Genomic DNA, 23,831 nt, shown 5'->3' on the forward strand with positions numbered 1-23,831 from the left:
AAATATAAATAGGACAACAGAGTTACATAATATAGTACCTATAACACAGGCTACTCACATTTAAATACATTGTTGAAATCAAAGTTATAGAACTATTTCTTAAGTATTTTGGAAAACAAATTCAAAGAATTAAGTCATTTTTATAGAAAGGTAAACTATTATAATTTTACCTTTTATACCTAAGAGAACATCATGGTTTATTGTTTATACAAAAATAATGAACAGTTTTACAATAAATCCACTTTATCCATTCTTGATGAGTTAGGAATATAAAAATATGTTTTAGAATAATAGGTACATCTTTCTGGGTTCTTTAAAATGTCAATTGAGCCAGTTAATTTTTCACCATTAAAAGGTTCAAGAAATTTTAAATAAAATTTACGGTATTAAATTGTTCTCCAATACATTCCTTTATTTTCCTCGTTTTCATATGAAAGTCCAAAGTTTGAATGAGTGTAGTGAAATAAAAACTAAATCTATGAATCGAAAGTGACAAAGCATGTCGGGATCGCAATGTCGGGCGAGGGAGGGGATTGGGCCGTCGCCAGGATGACACTCGCTTCTTGCCGACTGTATGCGGTATTATGAATTCATAACTGGATCCCTTGCGGCACACCTCTCTACTTCTCTTAACCTGCTTTTGCTTTCCTAAACTGTTCCAGTTTGAGATGTTACATTTTAATTATGCTATTATGCTAAATATTTACTTCGAAATGCAGTATGTTAATTTGAGACTTGCATTAAACCAAACTTGACACACTTATTATGGTGAAAACTTGAACAGCTTTTTAAATGACATATCTTCCACTAAAGTTACCTCAGACTGTCTCTTTAGAAACACATTAGAAACTTATTTAAGGTTAATGGTTATTGAATGTACTACTCAAAATTTCGGATTTTCACATTTTCCAGAGTCAAATTATTCCAGATATCTGAGATAGGCATCTGAGGCGAGGGTTGGGAATGTCGAAAACCGAGTAGTTTAATATGTCAGAATTTGTATCTGAGTTAGAGATAACACAGGTTCAAATTCTTTCTGTTCCCAAAACACTTATCATTGCCGTCGAACTTGTACTTTATCGACTCTTCTCCCTATTTTGTTTCACAAAATCCACGCACAGGTTAGTGGTCCATTAGGACGGCCGGATTAGGGATTAAAATGTATAGGCCTCTCCTTTAAAATAAAAGGGAACCGGTTTTGATTATATACTAAACATAATATACGTTACATAAAATACATACAACAAAAATCAGGACTGTGCCCATCTATGGAAAAAAAAGAGAAAGAGTCCAATTCTTCCCACCCATACAGGAAACTATATTTGCTGTTCTACGAGACACAAAAATAAAGAAAAATGACAAGAATTTCGAACGTTCACGAATAAACTATCCTAAATCAAAGTTTAACCATTACTATCGATCGTAAACTAATACGAGTATAAACTATTTAAATCTGAAAAGGACTTTTTTATGTTGTAGGTTGAAAAAACACTTTCAATATCCCGAAATACCACACAAGTGTGGCCTCCTAAAGGTTCGAAAACCTGGTATTCCTCCTCATCCAATAACTTGCTCCCGGAATTGTTCACGTGGGAAACATAAAGGGCTATTTAGCATTCTGACAAGACTTAGGAACTAACAGTCTCGTTTATCAAAACCACCAATAACTTCAATTATAAATCGAAAATGGAAGCTGGGTGGAACCGACAGAGTTATTTTATGTTTAGTGAGAGAGTTTTACTTTGATGGTGCAAATTAATGGAGTGAAATGTTATTATATTATATAATGCTACAAATTAAATTTGTATGTGTTTAAATATTAACACTTCTTTGACTATATTAGCTATATATAAATATCTAAAATGTACACAACTAATGCAACACAAAAATATAAAAAAGGTGGCTGTCTATTATTTGAAATAGCAATTAGGCTAATCTAATAAAGTAAGTTACAAATCCAATACATGACAAATATCATCTTCAGTAGTTAGGTATAAAATAGGATACAGTAAAGAATAATAAGTACCCAGCATTGGTACCAACAATCACTAAAAACTTTCTCGTCCTCCTACACCAAATATTTTGATAAATCAAATCCAAAACATATCTTAAAAACTCTTTGTTTTAAATAAAAGAGACGTGCTATCTACTGTCAAACACAGATGGCACCAGTGACACGGTATTCGGAAATTTCTCTGCATTCCAATAGTCAATATCTTTTAAGGGTTCATGGATTTGAACCATACTGACGTCAATCTGTTCATAATTTCTATTTCAAAATGTTCATTCGGCCTCTATGCTGATTCATTGTGGTCGAATCTCAGGTAGAATTATTGTTTAGGACTAAAATGTCTAGTATGTGCATTGTGTCGTATGCAATAATTTAAAACAGCAATGACATTCTTAGTCTAAATTGCTTAAGCCAGTAGTAATTTCAGTATTTTAAAGTAAATGTGAGGTGCCTTTAGGTATGTAAATCGTTTTACTCAAAGGTCATAAATGATTGATGTATGAGGAGACGTAGAACAATATTTAGTGCCACTTTTATTGTTCAAACATTACCTATGACGGTTACTGATTACCATTAAAAGAAGGTTACGGATTCCAGAAATGTAAAGGTTTCAACACAATTGACACGGATTCTTTGGATCAATATTATTTAAGATCAGTACTGAGTGTTTAATAGTAGTACGTAGGATATCTAGAGTCCTAGGTGTTATAGTACATACAGTCGCAACAATAAAACTTCCTAATGGAGCCTCTCTAATATTTCTCAAGTTGACACTAGGGTATTTCACCTTCCGTCTGAGGTTCAAGGACATTAATTACGAGTACACTTTTCGCACTAGGCAGCAAATTTCGTAACCTTTGAATTTGGGGTTCCTGAAATTTAAAATCAGTATGATGGTTTGCCAGTGCAGATTAGATCAGCATCTAGGGACCGTAAAATTGTTCATAAGATTATTTAGCTTCTCAGCGAAAAAGTGACTCATACTATGAAGCTAAAGTTAGTTATAGTTATTGTATGGTATTGACAAGTAGGATATGCAGTTTGTTTATCATACTATATCGATTTATATAGAGTCCATAACAATTCCAGGAAATTTTAACTTCACGCGGTTTTTGAGACGTTTCAATTTTATTCAACTCATCAGTGAACAATAGTGGCAATGACAAACATAAAATACTTAGTTAATGTAAAATTTGTACTATACCGTAACAAATGACACACTAAAAACCCACTTTAATTCATTAGACTTATAAGTAACAATATCAAGTAAAGTATACTCCTGTCGGATCCTTGCGTGCATATGCTACTTTTGTACAATAAGAATAAATATTCATAAGAAAAAATTAAAGATATCCCATGCTGATTTTACAACATAATAGAACTATATGTAATCAAAAATAATGATAATGAAGTTTTAATCTTGATCTTCCTCTAAGTTTGTTGAGAAAATATTAAACAGAATTTATAAATATTCTGCGGTTTAAATTTTATAATTTATTCAAAAATATTTAAGACTATTAGGCTACGTTACAAAGTTTTAATTGCTTTCTTTCACAAAAATGCGATTCTAAGTATGATGCCCATACATTTTCATTACAAAAATTGTCCAGGACTTTTCATTCCGAGTGCTTTCTATGACTCACTGACCATCACGCTTCAAATTAATACAGAGCGATTCCCCTCCTATGACTGCTGAAAATATCCTATGTTCAGATTCTCCACAGTAAATTGATCAATGAACATTTTCAGTAGGTCAGAATCCAGTAAATGCTTGGTGCCTTCATTTGACCTGTTTCAACTGCTTTTGTAATCCATCGCGTAATCTAGCGTGTGTTCAATTCTGATACCAAAACTTTTAATTTCTTTTATATTTTTATTTTTAATTACTCTCTTTAAAGTCATAATTCATATCAATATATTTTACTTATAGTATTACAATATCAACTGGTGTAATGACGTTAAATAGATTAGAGAGATAATTCTATGAAAACCAATAGAAACAAGAACCATTTTAATTTATTTATTTACTTAAATTGCATAGAGAAATTTAATCATCTTATAGTTGATAAAATATTTTTTTAATATTTCAGTGCTAGTTTTAATAGTTCAATCATTAACACTTTTACTGGGAAACAAGCTAAACTTACAAATTAACATTTATTACCAATTAGTAAAGTTTTAACCAACCTTAGGACGTTATTGAAAATGAGTATTTAAAATGTTTATTGTAATTCGTGATTAAAGTTATGTTACGGCCGAGTTAAGCCATTCACATATAATAATTAAATAGTAGATTATTTATATTAAAAGTTTTAACAATGATTTTATAGTACATTTAGCACGTGTTCACAATAGATTATATACATCACATTTTATGGTTCAAAACTGGAATTCCTTCCCCTACCGTATGCTAAGCAATCTAAGCAATGACGTATAGCTATGTTATAATTTCATATCTTTTCGGATAAGTATTAAATATAGAAACCAGAAAGATGTAATAAATAGATGTTTAGTATATTTTGCAGTTAATTTAAATATACAAAAAAACTAAATATGTGTTAAACTATATGTAATTGTATCTTTTAAATTGTAATTTTTTCCGAAACTTCCAAAACTATTTATAAATAAGGGAGGTATACGTTCAATATTCTTTCTACGGTCTGTATATAATATTAAATTTTATTTTGAAAGAAAATAGATACATGTATCGAATATAAATGTTTCGCGTGGAAGCCACATATGTCATGGAATATCAGTCCCGACAGTTTCTTGTCATTCAAGTGATACAAGGCAGAGTATCGATTCTGGAGCTCCGCCAAACATCAGAGTTCACTGGTTCAGTCCGAGTGACATAACCTCACTTTGTGCGATCGCATTTGTTAACATTCCGAATCTCATTCACCTCTTATGCTCTCAATAGTTATTCTGTTTCCTTGTGTCTAATCATACCTATGTTTTTAATTTAAATACTTTTGATCGTTTAAAGAGCTGTTTAGTACTTCATTCCTTCCATGCCAAATTTAATCTATCTTTAATAATTGTCAGATGTTTAGATAATATGTTACTTGACACAATATACTATTTATAACAAGACAATAAAAAGTTTGGGAGTTGATGAATAATTTTTCAATTACACATAAAATCCCATAATAACTCGAAATATATTGAAATTCCCAAAACATTATAGTCTTAACTATGTGTTATTAACAAGGGGGCTGAGGTTTAAAGGGTAACTAATTCCAGATAAACCTTGGAAAATATCAATTTGCGATATTTCTAAAGCTAACGCTTAGACAGTGTTATCGCTAATGTTGAGTTGTGTTTACATTATTTGTGTATATGAGATAACGCTATGGCTTAAACATATAAACAGTTAGCTAAAATCACAAACAATTATTTAAGAATAAAACTATGACTCAGTGGAGGCTTATAGATTAGACTTATATAATTATAAGTGGAAGTAATTTTCATAATCAAAGTCAGTACGTTATCAGCTACAGCAATTATTTTTAAATGTCACGAAAGTACAGTGCAATTATTGCCGGTTGAATGGTCACATCAGCCAAAAGCTAATCCTGCCAATAGTGAACCTCGTTACTTCACTTCTCCTCAGGAAAGTATTCGTTGAGATTAAATGTTGCCATTTAAAGACAAAATGTAAATAATTGCAGAATATGCTCAATCTATTTGGTTGGCAACTTAAATCAGCATGCATTTATATAACTTACTAAGCAAGTTATATAAAATGTAAGAACATAGTATGCTCTTGTTTAATATATATATTTAATACAGGCTGCTAATGAACCTTGATTTATTTACACAGAATAATCAGTGCTATGATATAAAGACAGAACCCTTGCTTCATATAATCGCTACTTCAAAAGCCAAGAGAGAAAATGTGTGAACTAAACGGAGTAAACATGAAATTGTTCCGGGAGGCAAAGTTAATGATACAGGATCACAAAATTGGATTTTATTTAGAATAAATATTTCAGCACATGATATGTTTACCATGTACAAAAACGATCTAAATATTATTATTTCATTTATCACTTCACACTTCATATTAATTAATGAATCATTTTAATCTATTTAGAACAAAGAATTAATTGTTACAATAACAGACAAATAAAACATCAATTAATTGAATGTACGAAATATTAAAACTATTTTTAGCCTAGTTAATTATTAATATTTAAATTCCATTGCAATACTAAATTTAAAACTTGAAGGATGTTTTAATAAATGGTTAAGTGGCCACTATTAGTTTATGTTATTAACTTAAAATTTCGTTTGGAAATGATCGATGTTAATCTAATCACTCTATACATTCCCCTCATTAATTATTACAGCAAGAAAGCTGGTTTGCCATTATGGCAGAGGGACTCTTGACTCGAATGCTGTGTCACGATACCTACGCTATTTGTGTTATAAATGTATGAGATGTACTGATTTTGTGATCAGAGGTCTATATACACTAAATAAATAACGCTTCTAAAGAAAGATTACGAAATAGCTTACATAAATTTGCCTCAAGTAACATACATAAGACATTAACGAATTAAAGGTGCTACTTGATAATGTTTCTTTGCTGTTTAAAATAATTTAATTGAGGCACATAACCCCTAAACAAAAATCCGTACTTTTATATAGTTTTCAATAAATTTAAAAAATGTGCCTGATAGAAGCTAAACTTAGAAGTGCAAAATATTCATAAAAATAAGGTAAAGAATTCTCCAGCAAGAAGATATACATTACTAATCACAAGGTATATAGATTCACCAGGCTGCATGCAACATTTCAAAACTGTGTCACTATAATATAATGTATATATATATATATATATATATATATATATATTATATATATATATATATATATTATATATATAATGTATACATTATATATACAGCGCCGTATCTGTCACATATGCACTGAAATAAACAAACTAACATATGATCGGAAGACCAAATACCTGTCAAACGACTTTTATTTACATTAAATTGTATAGATGGCAATAGCCTTATTTAATTTCAATAAACATTGAATAACAAAAAGTACTTGCTCTCGGCGGACTTGTTTATGGTATTTATTTAGTTCTTGGTTTAAGTTCTGTTTATATGTTTTAATTCAGTGTGGTTCTGACGAAGAGTTCTGTGAACTCGAAAATTAAAAATGAGTAGGCCTACTGAATATTTGTTTCTGTTTTTGTGTACACTTGAAAGTACTCAGGAGAAAAAAAATATATATATACATATATATATATATATATATATATATATATATATATATATATATATATATATATATATATATATAGTGCCGATAACCAGACAAGAAATATAAATTAAATTTTTACCTTCCTCTCTCTACAGCTATGTTGTATTTCTCATCGAATTGTACAGGTAAAATATCTAATCCTTGTTTATAGATGAACAGTTTTAAAATCCCGAAAGAAATCATTTATAAGGAAATAAATTACAAGGAGTTGTGCGTTGTGTTGAATAAGACCAAGAAACTAACAAGGAAACTGCTGCAAATAAAACATTTGTTTGACCTCTTTGAACTTTTGTAATTTATATATTTAGGACAGTTGACGCGAGTGCTTTAAATTATTTGTACAGTTTATTATTTACATTGAAGGATTATTATTTTTGAATATTTGTTGTATGTAGATTCAATAATACGTTGGGGATCGCAAGCAGCCAAATAGCCCGGGAGGTGTTGGGGGAGGAATAGAGTGGCAATATGGGCCAACCAATAAGTGGTGAGCAGAGCCATGAGGATCACATTGCCTTTTATGAGAACAACACTTATTTACCAAATTGGGTCTCGTAAGAAGAAGCTCCAATCGATGATTTCTATTTTCTTGTAGTATATTATTTATATTGTAAGGTGCTAATTTTAATTATTTTATATGCCAATATTTTAGAATATACTATTTAAAACGGACATTTCTGCAAGTTTTATATTGATTGTAACTGAAATATTATTTAATAATTTTATTGGATTTAGCTTACAATATTCGACGTGGATTTGTTTGAGTCATCGTTCCATACAAAATAAAGTTTCACGGTTTCCTTTGGTATTCCCCTAGTAGAGCCATCGTAAGTAGTGCAGTAAGTTGTAATGGAATTGGAATTAATGAATTTTTACAGATAATTCTCGATTACAGAAGCTACTGGATAGAGAAACGCAGTTTTGGTACCAAGTCACCACGTTTGAGTCTGTAAATTTTCGCTTTGGTGCAGCGAGATGGTAGGCGAAGTTTCACTTGTTAGTTAGTGTTGTTAGAGGTCAAACATTACTCGTTTCATGGTTATCAAAGAATACCAACTCATCCATAAAAATATGCCGATCGACATCTATACGGCGCGGCGAGTAGACGAGTTTCTGGACATACAATTATGACGAAGGTTAATCTAAATCAAAGAAATATTAATATTTACTAATGATAATTACTTACTTTCAGATATTTTGAGGATATCTTAAAACATAGGTAACGGTTACTAACAACGCTTTCAAGATCCATGTAAGTTATTTTACGTAAAGATAAACAGAAAAAGAGATGATAATACAGTTAGGTAATAAAAATATTTCAAGAACCATTAATAAAATTAGATATTACTTACCTTCCCTACATCAAAAAAAGCTTTTTGAAGTCTGATACTCCAAATTTCTAAATGATACACAAAACAAGCATTGGGCGATATAAGTTTTTAAATGCACTATACAGTTTTTCTAAGTTGGTCTCATCTTTACAATTCACATCCTGCTTCTTGTAAGTTGAACTTAACTGAGTCTATAAACATCTGATATCAGGTTTTGCTCAAGACTCCCTACATTATTAGCTATATCAACAGCATTACTGATACTCAACCGTCGCGTCGTGTAAAATAATGAATAAATGTATAATGGTTTTACGAGAGAGACTGCTATTTTGCTTTAGTATAAAATATTGATAATGTTAAAATTTACTAAAAAAATATTCAATGGTTGAACATTTAATCATTGATGCATTCTAACATAAAAATATGGACTTACCTTAAGGATTTGTATTTTTACTTGTTGCTATGTATTCAAGTTATTTATACGAGGTATTAGGTACATCTTATAGTAATCTTATTGCAGTCATCTTCACGAGATCGTTTTTTGAAAATAATTGAACTGAATTTGGTATCTAGCTGAAGGAGCCTAACAAGCGTCTAATTTAAAGGGGAAATATTATTCAGTTCCAAATAATGGAATATAAATGTAAACAGCTAATAAAAAAACGGTAACCTGCAAGTGTAAAACAATAATTTAGATTGTGATTGCAATGATTGGAATTTCTAACAGCATTTCTCAATTAAACTATAAGATTTACTAGGTTTTTAAATACCAGCTATCCTAAAGAATAAATCTTAATGTCATACTCGTACTATAAAAAATTTACCACTATACTATCTTTAAAATAAGCAAACTCATTACAGTCTCATATATTTCTTTATTTAATGTTTTCTTTGTCATCTTGTACTAATGAACGATTACTGTAGAATATATTTTTAACTATTATTCGAGGAAATACGGATATTAATAAAGTATATTTGACTTTTTAGATGACAAAACTATACATAACTGGTTTACACAAATACTGTACAAAATTTAATGAAATATACAGAAAAAAATTCTGAAATTACATAAAATTTCTGAAAATACCGATCCTACTGAACATACATTTTTTAACAGTAATAAAGTGAGAGAATGTGTATATATATATATATATATATATATATATATATATATATCACATATATGTATACATGTGGTTTTCCAGTGTATTGTAAGGTGTTCCAGAATATGTTAAAGCACTTAAGATGCCACATGAACTGTAAATGTCAGCGCGGGAAAATGTTCTCATGTAGGCCAGGGCGAGCTTGAGGTGAATACAAACCACACAAGAGTAACCACGTCAGATGTGGCGCGTCCTGAAACCTGCAGCATCGGTTTACTTCAGCCTCTTTAATTCTTGCACTGGGTTTCTGTGTTTAATGAAAAATTATCTAGATTTAATTTTAAAGGGTGATTCGTAATGAACTAATAATATTACTAAGAGAAAATGGATTGTCTGTTCTAAAAATCTTGAGTTGATGTGTAGATTTTTGAAAAGGTTTGTTATTAACTATACAGACACACTCCACACAGTTTTGAAGCATCAAAACAGAGTAAAACGGTAAACTCTCTCCCACCTTTCTCTCCCTCACCCTCTCTAACGCTCTCCCACGTTTCCTCTCTCGCTCACTTTCTCGTTCTCTCCCTCGACCTCTCCCTCGCCATCTCCTTCTCCCTCATCCTGTCCCTCGCCTTATCCTTCCCTAGCGTTTTCTCTCACAATCTCCCTCACCATTTTAAAGTTAGCTCTTGTATTAGTGTTCGATGATTTATAGGTATGTACTAAAATCAGTCTCATGAGATTCATGACAAATTTCAACAATGAACTTTGGGGCGTTCAAAACGTCTGATTCATTCAACGATTGCTGTCTTCCCTAATAAAAAGTACAGAAAACTTTATTGACCCAATTAGCCTTTTGGGAACTAAGATTATTAATTCATTACCATGCACTAGTGCGAATATAAGTTATTTACCAGAATTATGATAGCAACAATACGGATTTTCGTGATAAGTCTTATCATAGTCTTGCCTAAAATATAGATAGAAAATTCTATCTCATTTTTGGGGTATCATTAATTGGGTCCAAAGAAAATCACAACTCTCTCTCTCTTCTCTCCCTCCCTCCCTCTTGTTCTCGGATAACTAGTGTATACATAATTGAAAATAAATCAAAATATATATAGATTGCACAAAATGGGTTTATTTCCTACGATCGTTTAACTATCCAACACAGTTTTTGTTTCAGTAATAGCAACACTACTCTACACCGCATGACACTTTCATACGTCGGATGATATAAACGTCATTATAAAAAAAGTTATACTTCATTAGGATTTTCTACTAGATAGTATTGATCCTTCCAAATAAGGCGTACTATTGATAATGTCTACGTCGTTTCCGGGTCGATTTTATTCCAGTCACTAATTGATTAAATTTAAAGATCTAAGTTAGCGTAGCAGTTAGAAATGAAGCTTGTTATAAGAAGCTTGTAACAAACAATAATGATGAATTGCATCCACTAAATACTACTGTATATTGTTAATGTTCTACTAATCATATCATAATAGGTAATTATTGGTTGTCACCATTTACAACTGCGAGTAATTCAATAGGACTCCACTTATTTAACGTATGACAGTGAAATAGAGACCACCAACTATTGTAATTGAATAATTTACGCCATTTCAATTGAACCGAAAGTTTTATAAAGTTTTTTTATAATAATACTAAAATATACTGATTAATAATTTGAGGGTTATGTAAATCCACAGAAACTCGTTTATATTAGACTTAGTTAAGCTACGCCCTTCCATAAAAGTTTTAAATCCAATAGATCCCACATATTTAAAAAATTACTTTAAGGGGAGTTGAACGCAAAAATCGGAAAAAAAATGTTTTTTTTCGCTTTTATTTTTTTATTTTATTATTTGATTCTTTCTGAACAATTTACTGCAATCCCTACATAAAAATGGCTTTCCGTTGAGCTTCTATGATTTTTCAAATATAAGACTACATAACAAATTTCGCATCAACTTTGCCCTCCGCCTCCTAACACCTGGTGCATATACAGGTTAGCAGAATTAAATGAAGAAGAAATTACCTACAATCACAAACATTCCCTACCTCAAGCTGTATTGACAGCAATAAAACCTACATACAGAGATTTGTCAAGATTAGATTTACTAAAAAAATGTCTTCACGGTAAAACCAAGAACGTGAACGAATCTTTCAACAATGTAGTGTGGAACTGAATTCCAAAAAATGTGTTTGTTGGAAGAGAGACTCTTGTATTAGGTGTTCATGATGCTGTTCTAACATTCAATGAAGGTAAAATTGGAAGGATCAAGGTTTTAAAGGAGTTAGGAATAAAAGACTGTGGCAAATACACCGTAAGCACATTGAAGAGCCTCGATGAAGTCAGGATGAGGAAGGCAGATCTGAAAGCAGAGTCAATGACTAAGGAAGCAAGAATAAAGAAAAGGAGACAGTTATTAGGTGAGGAAGAGGAAATGGATGGTAGCTACTGTCCTCGAGGCTTCTAAAGGTAATATAAACTTCTAATTATTGTGATTTTTTGTTTTCCGCTGTTTTTGAAAATTACCGGTTTTTAATATATATGTACTTTTTTCTCAGAAACTATTAATGCTGCACACACATGAAATCTTTACTGGTTATAAAGTAGCCTTTTAGAAGTATGTAGCTCTAGTTTTATTAAATTTCAGAAATAAATAAATATTTAGAAAAATATTTTATCTTAAAATATAAAAATAAAAAATAACACAAATATAAAATTCTTTTTCTTTAGTTGTATCAATTATTTTACAAACATTTTAGAGGTATAAATACAATATTATATCCTACACCTTGTGTAAAAATTTCAACTTCCTAACTGTTATGAGTTCTGAGAAAAAGGTACATAAAGTTACCTTATTTTAACATTGGGCCTTATGGACCGTTCAACTCCCCTTAAAGTTTTCAATTTAAAAATGATCGTAAAAAAACTACAAATCGTTTTTATTTGCTTGTAAATTCATAATGTAGTATCAGAATGTTAACTATACTTAACTTTTTTAAATTGTGATCATAAAATAAACAAATAATAAGAATAAATCTTTTTTACAGAACATTGTAAGTTGTCATATCATTTGTATAACCAGATACGTACAAAAGCTGACATACACGTGGTAAATTTAAACCACCCTTTAGAGCTTCACGTTGACGACCAAATAAAGTTTAAAAGTTCCCATCGAACTTATGTTATCAGTGTGTTGATATTGTACCCTCAAGTTTTACAACCAGTACGTACAGGCAAACTACGCAATCTGGAGTAAGCTCTAAATGTGGAACTACGGAGATGCGTATCTAAGTTTCTGTTCATATAGAACGAACATGAATTAACCCCTTTGAGGCTAAATCAATATAGGGGTTGATAAAGGTTCAAGTAGTTTATATCAGTGTGATAGAAACTACTTTGTAATCATCCATCAACTATTTGTTGAACTATAGAGTTCTTCGTGAAGAAATTCCTTTTCTATCGTATTAATTTTATAGATCTTGTTCACAAAGCTAAGGTAACAGAGCAACATATTCCACTCTAGATAATTAGGTACAATGACTAAAATTCCTACAATTAAGATTATCATGAGTTGAAAAGTTAGGTGTTTTTTTTGTAAGCTATCCCTCCATTTACTCAGTGTCTACTGTTTAAAGTTTAATGTAGGAGTGGATGATATAAAGGAATTTTAGGACTTTTGCAATCGTTATAGATACAAAAACATTTAACATTTTCCTCAGTTAAACACCCCAATAAATGAAATTATTACACATTATTAATCTACCGACATAATATACCGTTCGTTAAAACTAAAGAATTACGTGGCTGATAACAAAGAGCGTAAATTACATAGTGGGGGAAGAAGATATATATATATCAATCCTCGAAACTTAGTGTTTAATTTTTTTACCATATAGCGATGGCAAACTTCCGAAACATACTATACTTTCAAATGTGGTTGGATCATAATATCTCACTCTGGTGTAAAAATCAACGGCATTTTAATTAAAATGGTCATCGTTTCTTTGTTTAAATAATTATTTATCCCTTCAGTAATACCACCAATTTAACAATAAGTTCCTTTTAGTATAATATTTAACTGCCTGAAAAGCTCCGAATATCGCACTTTACTTTATTATATATTGTAATAATATGAAACCCTCATGTCACAAAAAAACTATTATGCATGATCTTACTTTGCACTTACCAATGAACTATATTTTAATCGGGCCTAACCATCACAAATGTGTTGTATGAAACTTGCTTTTGACGATGGAAGGATTGTGAAGGAAACATGATTTTTCCGTACATTTGACATCGTTCAGTGATAGAAAAATTCAGTAACACTACGGTTATGATCTGCAATCTGATCTCTTCTTCAAGTAAATAACTAACCTAATACATAATTACAAACTAGGTTGAAATAAACAAATAATACGTTGTGACTCGCGTAAAATCAGGAATCACAACCACCATGTTACATGTCAACTTCGCTAACTGTAATACAGGCACTTAATAAAAACGCTTAGTTACATACCTGAAGAAGAGATCATATTGCAGATATTGAAACGTAGTATCACTGATTTTTTGTATCACTGAACGATAGTAAATGTCCGGAAAAGTCCTGTTTTTTTTTTTTCACAAATGCTTTGTAAGGAGGCAATATTATTATTTTCCCAACTGCATATATACCTATCACCCTAAAAATTTTTTTTAATAGTTTTATTTTCATGATACTCATTACAAGCATTGATCGTAAAATTAAATATTGTGTATTGCCACAAAAAAAACAATCACTAATGTGTAAGCCATCTTTATATGTTCGTTGAGTGCACTGAGTATAGAAAAAATCTTATTTAATGGATTTAGAGAGGTTATTTTTACAAATTTTAAACCTTGTATTAAAAATCTAAAACAGTAAGCATTACACACACACATATTGATTTTTTGAATAAATATGGCTTCTAAATGTGAATAACAAATTGATTGCATTCAAGCGGAAATCGCAATTTACTTATCTTAAAGCTTTAAAGTCTCAGTTTTATTTGTTTACAAGAGATGAAAACTGTATTAACAAAATTATAATTTAGAAATGCTAATCAAGAGCGTTTAAAACAAAGAATAGTAGAAAACAAATGAGGTAAAGTATCAAAATGTTCAATAAATAAACAGTTTTGTATTTCAGTTACTCAAAAGGGCGTTAACCATCTACGTTCTTTGAGGATTAGCTTTATGCTACCGTTTTCATCAACAACTCATCAAAGTGTTTATTGAGATGCGAGTATCTGAATATACCGATCCATATTCGGAACGCGTCCTCAGTCTCCAGATGGAATACTAAAACGCCGAATCCACTTTGTGCACGAGATTCGGTGAGTATTTATGAAGCTTTATAGGAGCGTTTCGCTTTATTTTTCTTTCCAATATTTATTGTAGAGCCGTGAGGAATATGTTTATACTAAACCGATCTATATTCTGGAATTGGGTTTGATAAATATTAAAACAACTGAAAAGAATTATTGTATTTTTACCTTTAGGAATATTATTTTTTAGATATAAAGTGAATTTATTCTGTTAGACTTTTCATTTTGGTTTTTAAAAAGCTTTGCCAGACTGGTTTGTCCCAAAATGTTTCTTTTCCCAATTACAGTTAGTCTTGGAGGTTTCTTATTCAAGAAAAAATGTATACGTTTGTACCGTAAATTAGTTAATTAAATTTCATACAATGTAAATTTCGCAACTTAATCAGCCAGTATAATATAATATTATTTTACATCCAATGTTCCGGAACTAAATTATTGGGCGGAGTAACTACCTAATTGGCACGCGTATGAATTTTTTCTTTTCTTCAAACCCTTTGTAGCAGCCCAACTACGTAACCGATCAGACCTCGCGCGCTTTGTCCGTAAGTAAAATTCATCTTTTCGTATTATTAAATTAGCCCTTTGATGCCAAACGTATAAAATGAATGTAACGTAAAGTAAAGATGTGAATAGTAAAGTAACTTACCCTTGAAGATCTTTTATTTGCTTGATTGAGATAGATAAAGGTTGTGGCGTCGTCCTTATGGCGACGAGCACGTTGTTATAAATAGTAATTTGTATCATTAAATGGCTAATACCGTCGCGAATTTGTTTTAGGCGAGTTTACGTAGCTGATGTATCTCACGTGTTGTTTGAATAGATGGCTACCACTTCTCAACTTCTACTCCTCTTCTAGAAATAACCGTTCTTAGACTACAGGGTTGTGAGTCTACCTATTGTGAAGGGAAGTGAAATATTATTGTTTTGTAAAGTAAAACGTCGTACGCATAATTCCATAGAACATTGGATATTTTAGGCCCACCTAGAAGATATACTTTTTAGTTATTATATTCTAATTGGCAGCAACGTGGCAGTACATAACTTTTCCTTTACCATCTAAAAGTGGTGCTTTTAAGTTTTCGTAATTAAACTGAACTTATAAGTACACTTTGTATTTCTAGTATTTATTACTACGACCTCAGAAGTCACCACCCCCATGTGTTATCGTCATACGGTACACGTTTTCCTTTAAAAAGTAATTTAAATTTGTTTTTATTCCCCCAATAACAGATAATACTGGTATTCCGTATGTGCAAAATATTTAGTTCTATACATTATGAAATAAATATAAAATAAATGGAATATACAAATTATTATAATATAAATATAAAATATGGTCATATATATATAAATAAAATTAAGGATAGCATTAAAATCTAGTCGAATTTTTGCTTTCAATGAATTAATATTAGAATGTTAGTTTTTATCTTGTAAACCTTAATATAAATGTTTTTTATAGTGGTATTATTTATCTAGCTATACAGTTAAGTGGTTTTCAACATATGTTTATTTGGATATTGGATATTTTAGGCCCACCTAGAGGATATACTTTTTAGTTATTATATTCTAATTGGCAGCAACGTGGCAGTACATAACTTTTCCTTTACCATCTAAAAGTGGTGCTTTTAAGTTTTCGTAATTAAACTGAACTTTAAGTACACTTTGTATTTCTAGTATTTATTACTACGACCTCAGAAGTCACCACCCCCATGTATTATTGTCATACGGTACACAATTTAATTGCGCCAATCTGCTGTTGATGTGCCTACTCTGCCATCAACTGGGTGAAACTGAGTGAAAACGCCACAATGCCTGCCATTAAAATAGAATATTTGTCTAAAGATGAGTTGGTATTTGAACTGATATCTAGAGGTATTAAATTAAATAGTGACAGTACAGTAAATGAACTCAGAAAGTCCTTAAGACAGTGTTTGAGAAACAATATTTCACCTACTCCTAGTAGCCTATTAAAAATATACCACAATCAGGAAGTAAAACTTCTCAGTGAAAAAGTGATATTATTAGAACATGGATGCAGTGAATTGAACAGTGCTAGTTCACCTTTGGAAATCACCAAATTCCAAGAAAAGTGTAAACATTTAATAAACCGTTTATTTTTAGACAACCAGCTAGAACTAAGTTTTGTACATAGTGAAACTTTATCAGCTTTAAAGTGTAGGCTAGTAAATGTTGAACAACAGTTAGCTAAAAACTTGCTACCTACAGTGAACCTAGAACAGCTTAAAGTGTTAGAAGCCAATTTAAATGAATCATTAGAACAAGATGAGGCTATGGAACAGGCAGTGAAAGAACAAATAGGCCCTATTTCTGTACAACCACCAACAATATCACAGCCTACTGCCAGTACCCCCACTTTGCCTATAATGCCTATTTATAATGCAAACAATGATTGTATTAGTCAACCTATGTCTGGTTTAAATATGTTTAATAAGTTAAACAACCCTGTAGAATGTTATTTACAAAATTTTACAGTAACAAATGGCTTAGTAGTACCTGAGCTAATCAACTTTTTGAAAACTTTGTTAAAACTAAAATGTGAAACTAGCCTATCAGAAAATGAAATTTTAGCATTGTTACCATGTTATGCAAAAGGTCCACTTTTAGCCAAAATAATACAGTGTAAGTCTGTCATGCCAAATGTCAACTATCTACACAGGGAATTAATTAGTGCTTTTATCCCTGTAGGCCTAATTGAAAGACTGAGACTAGATTTAGTTTATAGGCCACAAAGGTTTGATGAGCCACTGTATGAATACATCTATGACATCAAAGAGCTCAGTCAAGTTTTATTGTGTAACATAAGTGAACAGGACTTGGTAACTTGTATAAAAAGAGGTATTAAGCCTACAGATAGAAATAAGTTAATTTTTGAAAACAATCCCATTTGTTTTAGAGATTTGGAAAATGTGTGTATAGCTAGTAACAATATAACCTTTAATGATAACTTAAGGGACAATTTAAGTAAGACATATGTTAACAACATGTATCCACCACATGTTGAACTTTGAAAAAGTAGGCCTACTGTCAAAAACCCAAAGTTATGTTTCAATTGTAATAGGCCTGGTCACTTAGCAAAAAATTGTTTTAGGAATCCAAAAAACTAGTCGATAGGGGAGTGGTATTACACACAACACCTAAAAATATCCCTCCCCGGTTTCATACGTTTAAGAATAATAATTTTATAAATAGTAATACAGTAAGAAAAGAAAAACACTATTTTATGAGAGTCTATGGTAAGGTAATTAAAAATTGGAGTAAATTAAACTATAGAAAACCTAATTTAAGACTAAATGTTAGACAGTGTAACAATATGCCTTTAATTGAAGCTATAGTGGGTAAAAATGTAAAAACAAACTGCTTATTAGATACTGGTGCTACAAGAGATATAATTAGTAAAGAATTCTATGATAGCCTAGTGTTGAATAAAAATGTTTCTAAATTAATGAAGTCAGATGATAGAATGTTTGCTGCAAATAACACTGAAATAAAATGTTTTGGTTACTGTTATGCTAAGATAAAAATTTCTAAATTTTGTTGGAAAGTAAAGTTTATTGTATTGGATAATTTAAAATGGGACATTATATTGGGAAACACATTTATATCTAATAGCAAATTAATTTTAGATCTTGATGGAGATTCATGTTATTTTAAATTCAATTGTAATGAGAAAATAACTATTGTCAGACAACAGCCTTTTGAACATGAAGTCAACAGCATTGATGTAAAAATAGGGTGCACTAGAGCTGAGGCTGAGATACAAAACCTTATAGGGGATTTTCCAAATGTTTTTAATCCAAAATTAGGAGAGGCTCTAGATTTGGAAGTGAGATTAGTTCTAAATGACCCCACACCTGTAAATATTAGGCCTTATTTTATGAGCCCTCCTACTTTAAATAAGATACAGGACCACAGTGTAAAACATTGTGTATTGTGTAAAACAATAATACAGGATTGGTTGGACCAAGGAATAATTGAACCCAGTACTTCAGCCTACTCCATTCCAGCCTTTTTAACCAAAAAGGACAGACTTGTAGTCAATTATACCGAATTAAATAAAAAGTTACAGAAAATTGATTTTCCCATTGGTGATTTAAATAATTATTATCAACATAATACTATTGAGCCCAAGCTTGAAGAGCTAGATAGGAGGTTGACTACCCTTGAGCAAAGCGATGGTTCTGGCAGTGGATCAAGTATCAATAGCGTAATTGAAGAGTTGCATGAGCGCAATATTAGGAAGAAAACCTTGATTGTTTTCAATGCCCCTGAGTCAACTAATAATCTACCACATGATATCAAAGCTCATGATACTAGTCTTCTAACTTCCATAATTCATAGTTCGATTCCAGACTTTGATGTATCTCGCATAAAGTTCTTCAGGTTGGGCTCCGTGGTGGCTGGAAAACCTAGACCAATCAAACTAATCTTACCCTCTGAGGGTGATATGAATCAGGTTTTGAGTAGCTTCTCAACTGAACAAATATCCTCCTTAAACCCATCCCTTAAAGACGTGAAACTATCTAGGGATCGAACCCCTTTGGAGCTTTCTTCACTGAGGAATCTTCGTCGGGAACTTGAATCGCGCTTGACAGCTGGAGAAAAGGACCTGACAATCAAGTACAGGAGTGGCTTCCCAAAAATTGTCAAAACAAATGCACCTAAAAAAAACTAAACTCATCCAACGGCAATGCATGTAAATTAAAGGGTTACTATCAGAACATAAATGGAATTAGAACAAAATTAACCGAACTATCTTTAAATGCAAACCTTAGCTCTTACGAATTAATTGCACTCACTGAAACCAATCTCGATCCTGGTGTTCATGATGCTGAGCTAGGTCTCCCACAGTTTCAGGTCTACCGATGCGATAGATCACTCATGACTAGTAACAAGCGTAGTGGAGGGGGCGTCCTCTTGGCTATACACAGGAACTTAAACTCCTCATCTGTGCAATTTCCCTGCGATAATATTAAAGCTGTTGGCGTTCTTTTGAAGTATGGTCATCGCCTTCTTTTGCTTTGCGTTGCTTATATTCCACCTAATCAACCAACCTGTGTCTACCAGTCCTTATGCGATGCCTTAGAGCAACTACACCTTCAAGTAGGCCCTGAATGTAACATGGTTTTGGTAGGTGACTTCAATTTGAATAGCGCCAATAGTCCTGGGGTTTCTTCTGACTTGCTCTATGACTTGACAAACACACTCGGTTTACTGCAGCGAAGTGACATCTTGAGTGTTCGAGGCTCCCAGCTGGACCTTCTCTTCTCTGATTTGTCTTGCGATGTGTCCAGGTCCATCGATTCCCTTGTCAACGAAGATATTCACCATCCTGCTTTAGACATTGATCTAAGTCTTCATTCATTAGCAATCACACCTCAGTATATACTATCACCAAATTATTTCAAATGTGATATCAATCAATTGAGAGCTGATGTCAACATCCTCAATTCTACTATTGAACACTCATCCCCTGATAGTGAGGAAAAATTCAATAAATACATCACTACCCTTAGTGGTCTGATTAAGAAGAATACACCACTTAAAAGGATCGGAAGATCACCATTCCCTCGCTGGTTTACCTCCGACTTAAAGTCCAAGATTATCAACAAGAAAATACTACATAGAATCTACAAAACTACAGGTCGTGAGAGCGACTACTTGGCCTTCTCCAGAGCCAGAACTACTTGCAGAGTTCTTGCAACTGATTGCTATAACTCTTATATCGAACATGTGGATAGGACGATCTCTACTAACCCAAAAGTCTTCTGGAGCCAGGTCAAGAATCTTCGACGCACAGATTCTTTTCCCTCAAAAATTACCCTTGGGGATGATGAATCTTCTGTTCCTGATGAAATGTGCAACTTGTTTGCTCGCCACTTCTCAAGTGTCTTTTCTGAGTCAACTCATATCTCCCCAGCATTGATTCCGAGAGATTGCAACATATATCTTTCTCAGATAAGATGCAGCCCTGAGGAAGTGAAACAAAAGCTTGATTCCTTTTACATCTCAAAGGGTGTGGGACCCGACTGCATTCCTCCAGTTGTACTTCGTTATTGCAGCGACTTGATTTGCACCCCACTCTCGCGTTTTGTCAACTCAAGTTTGCAGGAGGGATTCTTCCCATCGTCTTTAAAAACAAGCTTTGTTGTCCCAATCTATAAGGATGGAAGAAGATACTCAGCTACATGCTATAGGCCCATCACTATACAGTCCCCTATCACGAAGATGTTGGAGGCTATTGTCCTTGAAAGTCTAAAGCCCCTCATATCCACTATCTTGATACCAAGGCAGCACGGATTTACTAGCGGCCGGTCAACCGTCACAAACCTTGTCCAATATGAAGAATTCATTTTATCAGCCTTCTCAAGTTTCGCTCAAGTCGATGCAATCTACCTGGACTGCAGTAAGGCATTTGACAAGGTTTGTCACACTCTTTTGGTCTCCAAACTTGATTCATATGGCATATCTGAACCTCTTTTATCCTGGTTTAAGAGTTACTTGACCGGAAGATTGTCTATAGTCAAGTTTGGCGGTGGTTATTCTAATCCCTTTCTAGTCAAGTCTGGAGTGCCTCAGGGTTCTCTACTGGGACCTTATCTTTTCAACATATTTATAAATGACATTGGGGAAGTCATCGAAAGCAATTTTCTTATGTTTGCTGACGATATCAAGCTGTTTAGTGTATTGAATTCAATTGAGGATAGTGCTAGTCTCCAGAGATCCCTTGATGGGGTCTCTAGATGGTGTGATGAAAACTTCATGCAACTAAATGCTAAGAAAAGCATGGTGATGTCTTTTCACAGGGGTGAAGAATTTGTACATGCCAATTATTACATTCAGGGCGAGGGATTGCAGCGGGTGCAGGTTGTAAAGGATCTTGGCGTGCATCTCAATCACGCACTCTCTCCTGATCATCACATTGACATCATATGTGCCAAAGCTAATCGTTTGTTGGGTCTTCTGTCACGTACAGCTAGAATTGGCCTATCTACACACTCCATCTCAATCTTATATAAGTCTCTTCTACGTCCGATCTTAGAATATGCTTCAGTTGTTTGGAACCCTTACTACCAACATCACATTATCAGGCTTGAAAGGATCCAAGGGAGATTTGTTGGACTCGTTGGAACTACATTGGGCTTTCCTTTCCATGAGGTCCCTGTCGATGACGTCATGAAACAGTTCAACCTCTGCCCGCTGGAAGTTCGCCGTGAGCTTGCTGATCTAGCTTTTCTCTCAAGGCTTATCAATGGATCCCTTGATTGTCCTGTTCTTCTTGCCATGATTAACTTTCGAATTCCACGCACTACCAGGTCAACTGAACTCTTTGTTCGCAAATATTATCGGACAAACTACCTGAAGAACGGACCCATGGCCAGACTGCATCGCGTTGGAAACTGCGTTCCTGCCGAGCTAGACCTGTTCTGTACGAATCTGAAAACACTGAAAAAGAAATGGGTGTCCTTATCTGTGGATTGAGAGGAATGAGGATAACCAAGCTGTCTAAACTCTTTGCTACACTATCCACCACCTTCTGCAGCTCAACATAACTCTTCCCCATCCACTGACCAAACTTCCTTTGCCTTTACTTTGACCCTTCCTGCCATTTTTCTCTCTCTGACCTACATAACCCAGTTCATGCTCTTTTTTACTCATAAATACTGTGCTTACACTTGCACTTCAGTTGTCGTAGTTTATACTTTTGTGATCTAATTAATAGATTTGTTGTTACGTCATATTATTATTGTTGTGTATATATTATTGGTTTATTATATTTTTACTTATATATTGCAATTTATTACATTAATATAACGAATTGTATTATTATGTTATTACATACCCGTATTTATTATTATTATTATTATATATTCTATTATTATGTTATTTAACACGTTTATATAATTGTTTGTAGTTATCTTAAGCATGCAATTTTGTTTCTTTGTATCCATGTTTGTTTGTACCAATTATTCGCATGTCTTCAATTCATTGTATTTTTAAAATGGCATTGCCGTTGGAATGTATAAATAAATAAATAAATAAACATCTTAGTGGACCCAAATATTTTTCAATAATAGATTTAAGAAAAAGTTTTTTGCAATGTCCATTATCACCTGATAGTCAAGATCTTACCTCATTTAGCACTATATTTGGTAAATATAAATTTAAACGAGTACCCTTTGGTTTACATGTTGGTAGTGCTGTATTGTCCGCCTATCTGGACAAAGTCCTAGACAATATAAAATTTAAATATGTGATAAATTTTTGTGATGATATCTTAGTGTACAGTAAAGACCTTGATTCGCATTTAGTACATGTCAGAGAGATTGTAAATAGACTAAGCAAACATGGCTTAAAGGCAAACCTAGAGAAAGCAAAGTTTTGTTTTGAGGAAATCTCCTTTTTGGGGAACTTAATAAAAAATAATACAGTAACTATAGATCCCGAACGAACAAGGAGTATAAGAGAATTTATGCCGCCTAAGAACGCCAAACAAATTTCACAGTTTTTAGGTATGACTAATTTCTTTTCAAAATTTATAAATAATTATGCCGAATTAAGTAATCCTTTAAATCGTTTAAGAAGGAAAAACGCTAAATTTGTTTGGACAAGTGAATGTCAAGATTCGTTTGTAAAGTTAAAAGAAGCTATAATGAATCCTCCTGTACTCCAGTTAGCCGATTTTTCAAAGCAATTTATAGTATGCTGTATACTCAATTTATAGTATATTTA

The sequence above is a fragment of the Homalodisca vitripennis genome, chromosome 3 (assembly GCF_021130785.1).
Source record: "Homalodisca vitripennis isolate AUS2020 chromosome 3, UT_GWSS_2.1, whole genome shotgun sequence".
Taxonomy (NCBI): Eukaryota; Metazoa; Arthropoda; class Insecta; order Hemiptera; family Cicadellidae; genus Homalodisca; species Homalodisca vitripennis.